The following is a 6413-nucleotide window of genomic DNA, read 5'->3' as shown; positions in this document are numbered from 1 at the left end:
TTTCTCATGATTTGCTTGGGTCTAATTGTGCTGTTGTCCTGGGGCTCTGTGCGGTGTGTTTGTGTTTGTGAACAGAGCCCCAGGACCAGCTTGCTTAGGGGACTCTTCTCCAGGTTCATCTCTCTGTAGGTGATGGTTTTGTTATGGAAGGTTTGGGAATTGCTTCCTTTTAGGTGGTTGTAGAACTTAACTCTTTTCTGGATTTTGATAATTAGCAGGTAAGTTATCGGCCTAATTCTGCTCTGCATGCATTATTTGGTGTTCTACGTTGTACACGGAGGATATTTTTGCAGAATTCTGCGTGCAGAGTTTCAATTTGGTGTTTGTCCCATTTTGTGAATTCTTGGTTGGTGAGCGGACCCCAGACCTCACAACCATAAAGAGCAATGGGTTCTATAACTGATCCAAGTATTTTTAGCCAGATCCTAATTGATATGTTGAATTTTATGTTCCTTTTGTTGGCATAGAAGGCCCAGACTCCGTTTTCTGTCACTTATCTTGTAGTGTGTAGTTACCATAGTTACTGCACGACCCAGTTACGGCACCACCCACCCCAACTACTTTAGCTGCATGGCTGATAACCATCTCAGGGTCATGGGAGTTACAGACATGAGATTGACAGGTTTGGAGTGTTAAGGATGGTAGCTACAAGAAACGATAGACAGGAGGAACCATTCAATCATTTGATTTGTATTCGGATCCCCATTAGCTTACGCCATAACATCAGCTAATCTTCCTGGGGTCCAACACAGAACTAAAAATACATTGCAAACAAGTACAATTTACATTTAGACATTACAGAGAGAGATGGAGAGAGAAATACATGCAGAGAGAGAAGAGAGAGACAGCGAGTGAGAGAGAGAGCCTGTCTCTCAGATCACACAAACCCACTGAGAATTTGAAAAAAAATCAAACATTGATAAACTCCCATATCTGTTGGGCGAATTATACTAGTGTGCAATCAGAACAGCAAGATTTGTGGCCCGTTGCCATGAGAAAGGGGCAATAAGTGGAGTACTAACAACATTGCAAATATCTAGATTTTTCAATTTTTTATTTATTTGAGAGGGGAGGATGAAGAGAGGAGGATGAAGAGCGAGAGCAAGAGAGATAGAGAATGACAGACAGATAGGTGAGAGAAAGAGTTTGACAGATCAACACGCCATATTGTGGGGCTGACGCCAACGACTCTGATTGCGTTCACACCTGCTGATGGTTTTATCCAATCACGCACCCAGATCTGGCACCTCATCAGATCTTCCCTCTACCTCTCTCCTTATGTCTCACTCTATACATCATGCTTTTTCTATCCTCCAAACCCTCCCACTGGGCACAGACGTCAATTCTACTTTGGTTCAACTTAATTTCATTGAAATGACGTGGAAATAAAGTTGATTCAACCAGTGTGTGACCACTGGGCTGTCCCTTTTTCTTCTCACACTCTGGTTCTTTCTATCCTTGTCGCTCTCTCCTTCACTGACTTTACCTTATCTACACCCTCACGCCTTTTCTCTCCCAATTTTCTCAGACTCTCAGGCTTTGCGCTCTCTCTCCTTCTCTCTCTCTCATATATACATACACTACCGTTCAAAAGTTTGGGGTCACTTAGTCATTTCCTTGTTTTTGAAAGAAAAGCACATTTTTTTTGTTGATTAAAATAACATCAAATAGATCAGAAATACAGTGTAGACATTGTTAATGTTGTGAATGACTATTGTAGCTGGAAATGGCAGATGTTTTATGGAATATCTACATAAGCGTACAGAGGCCCATTATCAGCAACCATCACTCCTGTGTTCCAATGGCACGTTGTGTTAGCTAATCCAAGTTTATCATTTTAAAAGGCTGATTGATAATTAGAAAACCCTTTTGCGATTATGTTAGCACAGCTGAAAACTGTTGTTCTGATTAAGAAGCAATAAAACTGGCCTTCTTTAGACTAGTTGAGTATCTGGAGCATGAGCATTTGTGGGTTTGATTACAGGCTCAAAATGGCCAGAAACAAACTTTCTTCTGAAACTCATCAGTCTATTCTTGTTCTGAGAAATGAAGGCTATTCCATGCAACCAGAATAGAAAGAGGAGTGGGAGGCCCCAGTGCACAACTGATGAAACCAAGATTGACCTCTTTGGCCTGAATACCAATAATCACATCTGGAGAAAACCTGGCACCTCGCTACGGTGAAGCATGGTGGCATCATGCTGTGGGGATGTTTTTCAGCAACAGGGACTGGGAGACTTGTCACGATCAAGGCAAAGATGAACGGAGCAAAGTAAAGAGAGATCCTTGATGAAAACCTGCTCCAGAACGCTCAGGACCTCAGACTGGAGCGAAGGTTCACCTTCCAACAGGACAACGACCCTAAGCACACAGCCAAGACAACGCAGGAGTGGCTTCTGGATGTCAGGAGTCTCTGAATGTCCTTGAGTGACCCAGCCAGATCCCAGACCTGAACCCGATCGAACATCTTTGCAGAGCGGCCTCCCAGGTGGCGCAGTGGTTAAGGGCGCTGTACTGCAGCACCAGCTGTGCCATCAGGGTCCCTGGGTTCGCGCCCAGGCTCTGTTGCAACCGGCCGCGACCGGGAGGTCCATGGGGCGACGCACAATTGGCCTAGCGTAGCCGCAGGACAACGCCGACCAGGGGGACTACCCCGAGGACGAGGATCAGGTCGGTCCGGGCGGCAAAAGTGGAAATCACGGATGATGTTGGGGTCCAGAATGTCCTCCACAGGAACCCAACACCGCTCCTCTGGGCCATACCCCTCCCAGTCCACCAGATACTGGAGCCGACCCCACGACATTGGGAGTCCAGTAGGGATCTGACAGCGTATGCCGGACACCCCTCAATGTACAGGGGAGTGGAGGTGTGTCGTGGGGGACAGCATCAGCTAGGGGACCAGGAACCACCAGCCTGAGAAGGGAGACATGAAAAGAGGGTGAGATATGGTAGTGACTGGGTAATTGTAACCTGTAAGTCACCTCATTGACCCTCCGGAGAACCTTGAACAAACCGGGGGTCAGTTTCTTGCAGGTGTAACGGGTGTGAAACGGCTAGCTTAGTTAGCGGTGGTGCTCGCTAAATAGTGTTTCAATCGGTGATGTCACTTGCTCTGAGACCTTGAAGTAGTAGTTCCCCTTGCTCTGCAAGGGCTGCGGCTTTTGTGGAGCGATGGGTAACGATGCTTCGTGGGTGACTGTTGTTGATGTGGGTCTCTGGTTCACGCCCGGGTATGGGCGAGGGGATGGTCTAAAGTTATACTGTTACACAGTATAACGATGTGGGAGGTTCCTGGTAGAGAGCCAGACGCGATCCCAAGGATGGAACACTGCCTGCCTGCTGACAATGGACGGCGCGCTGGAGTCTCACGTGCACATTGTTCCACACCTCCTCAGTGCGCCGGAACCACTGGTCAGTACTCTGGAACAGGAGCAGACATAACAATGATGTCTGAGTGACTTCCCGTAAATAACAAAAATGAAGTAAAAATGCCGCCAACTGGTTTGCTTAATAGAAGGAATTTGAAATGATTTGTACTTTTACTTTTGATACTTAAGTATATTTTAGCAATTACATTTACTTTCTATCATTAAGTATATTTAAAACCAAATACTTTTACTCAAGTAGTATTTTACTGGGTGACTTTCACTTGAGTCATTTCATATTGAGGTACTTTTTCCACCACTGTAATGCAGTCATCAGTACTATTCACTTCCTTAACACAAACAAGAATATGAAACAAAGATTATTCACTTTATCGTTGATGATGACGTAATGGTAAATGAAATCACACATTGTTAAATGTGGTAGCTGCAAGCCGTCTGTGGTTATATCCCTCTCAGTCCAATCACCAAAGACAGCTATAGTAGAGGGACAGAGGTTACATGCCTCTCAGTCCAATCACCAAAGACAGCTATAGTAGAAGGAGCGACTAGGTTACAAGAGTAAAGGGTGGGGGGGACTAGCTGGAGGTTCAGATGTCCTGGAGAGTTACCCTCCTGTAGTTTATCAGCCAGCTAGTTATTAGAATCAGATGCTCTAGATTAGGGTTGGTGAGGTAACAGGAGAGTCCTGTATCAGCTGCATATTGCGTTGAGTCTGTTCCATGTCAATCTGGTTATCCTGATCATGGTACTCAGCACCCGGGGGTCTGATTGGTGTCACAGTGTTTCCCCAGCTGCAGCTAACTCACCTAATTGCATTTCCTAGGTCTAGAGTTGCCCATCTCTATGCTAGACTGTCACCATAATTACCTGCAACACTGACATGTTTTAAAAACCAAGCAATGATCTCATACCTAACCTACATGCTTGTGGTTGACAAAGAAAGCAGGTAGATCTCTCGCTCTCCCTGATAAATGTTGTTAGGTTAGTTCTGAAGAATTCATTGCCTTCGAAATGTACCTGGCTAAAAGGTGAGGCACTTTCATGGTATCGGTAAATCCCGAGATGACCAAAGTTACCTCGCTAACTCGGTAAAACCTGATTGGTAGTTTAGGGCTGAGGACGACTGTTGCCTTCTCCTCTGTCCCATCGCTAGAGCAGTGTGCTCCCAGTTCACCCCCAACAAGCTGATCGCTGGGTCTGCATCCACACACACACACACACACACACACACACACAACAGCTGCTACCAGACTCTTATTAGGATTGCTAAATACTTCACAATTTAAAACACTTGTCCCACAATCCCCCCTTCGCCAAAACATGTGTAAACTTTGGACTATAAATTGTGCCATCCTGTATTATACTTATGCTAAAATGTTTATTATATTGTACTGAGGCATTTACTTTGTTGGTATTGTTATCTTTCATTATTTCTTATTGTTGTTGTAGCATTGTCCATAAGGAACCTGCAAGTCAGCATTTTGTTGGACAGTGTATCCCATACATATGACTAATAAAACTACTGTTATACAGTCTGCTATATTAGCTTGTAACACTGTTCACTACATTAGACTAACTCTGGTGATAACACATGGGCTGAAGTCTACATCATCCCATAGTACAGTACATTCCATTAGCTTGTAACACTGTTCACTACATTAGACTGGTGATAACACATGGGCTGAAGTCTACATCATCCCATAGTACAGTACATTCCATTAGGCCATTAGTTTGTAACACTGTTCACTACATTAGACTGGTGATAACACATGGGCTGAAGTCTACATCATCCCATAGTACAGTACATTCCATTAGGCCATTAGTTTGTAACACTGTTCACTACATTAGACTGGTGATAACACATGGGCTGAAGTCTACATCATCCCATAGTACAGTACATTCCATTAGCTTGTAACACTGTTCACTACATCAGACTGGTGATAACACATGGGCTGAAGTCTACATCATCCCATAGTACAGTACATTCCATTAGGCCATTAGTTTGTAACACTGTTCACTACATTAGACTGGTGATAACACATGGGCTGAAGTCTACATCATCCCATAGTACAGTACATTCCATTAGCTTGTAACACTGTTCACTACATTAGACTAACTCTGATGATAACACATGGGCTGAAGTCTACATCATCCCATAGTACAGTACATTCCATTAGGCCATTAGCTTGTAACACTGTTCACTACATCAGACTGGTGATAACACATGGGCTGAAGTCTACATTATCCCATAGTACAGTACATTCCATTAGCTTGTAACACTGTTCACTACATCAGACTGGTGATAACACATGGGCTGAAGTCTACATTATCCCATAGTACAGTACATTCCATTAGCTTGTAACACTGTTCACTACATCAGACTGATGATAATACATGGGCTGAAGTCTACATCATCCCATAGTACAGTACATTCCATTAGGCCATTAGCTTCATTGATCGACTGCACTTCAACAGACGTACATTAGATGGGTTGTATTTAAAGCCTCACTACTGTTACTTTACTGCTGCTCTTTAATTATTTGTTACTTTTCTATTTTTTTTTTTTACTTAACACTTATTTTTCTTAAAACTGCGTTGGTTAAGGTCTTGTAAGTAAGCATTTCACTGTAAGGTCTACTACACCTGTTGTATTCGGCGCATGTGACTAATACAATTTTATTTGATTAGGGTTCAAACATGTAAAAACATGTTCACATTACCAAGTACATTAATGGGGTAATCCTACACTAAGAGTATGTATTAGGTGGTTTGAGAGGAGGTTTGAATCCAAAAATCAACCAATCCAATGTGAGTATGTCTGTTTGTAATACGCCAGGAAGCCATGCAGAAGATGAGTTTAATAAAGAATCAATACAGATGAACAGAACATGAGAAGCATAACAATTCTACCAGGTGACTGCTGTCTACCGAGGCCTAAATAAAAGAGGAGTCAAGGAGATAATGACGACCAGGTGGGCATAATGACAGGGTGCAGGTGTGCGTAATGATTGTTTCCAGGGCCGGTGG

This window comes from Oncorhynchus mykiss, chromosome 12, assembly GCF_013265735.2.
Source record: "Oncorhynchus mykiss isolate Arlee chromosome 12, USDA_OmykA_1.1, whole genome shotgun sequence".
NCBI classification, from domain to species: Eukaryota; Metazoa; Chordata; class Actinopteri; order Salmoniformes; family Salmonidae; genus Oncorhynchus; species Oncorhynchus mykiss.
This window is presented reverse-complemented; position numbering follows the sequence as displayed.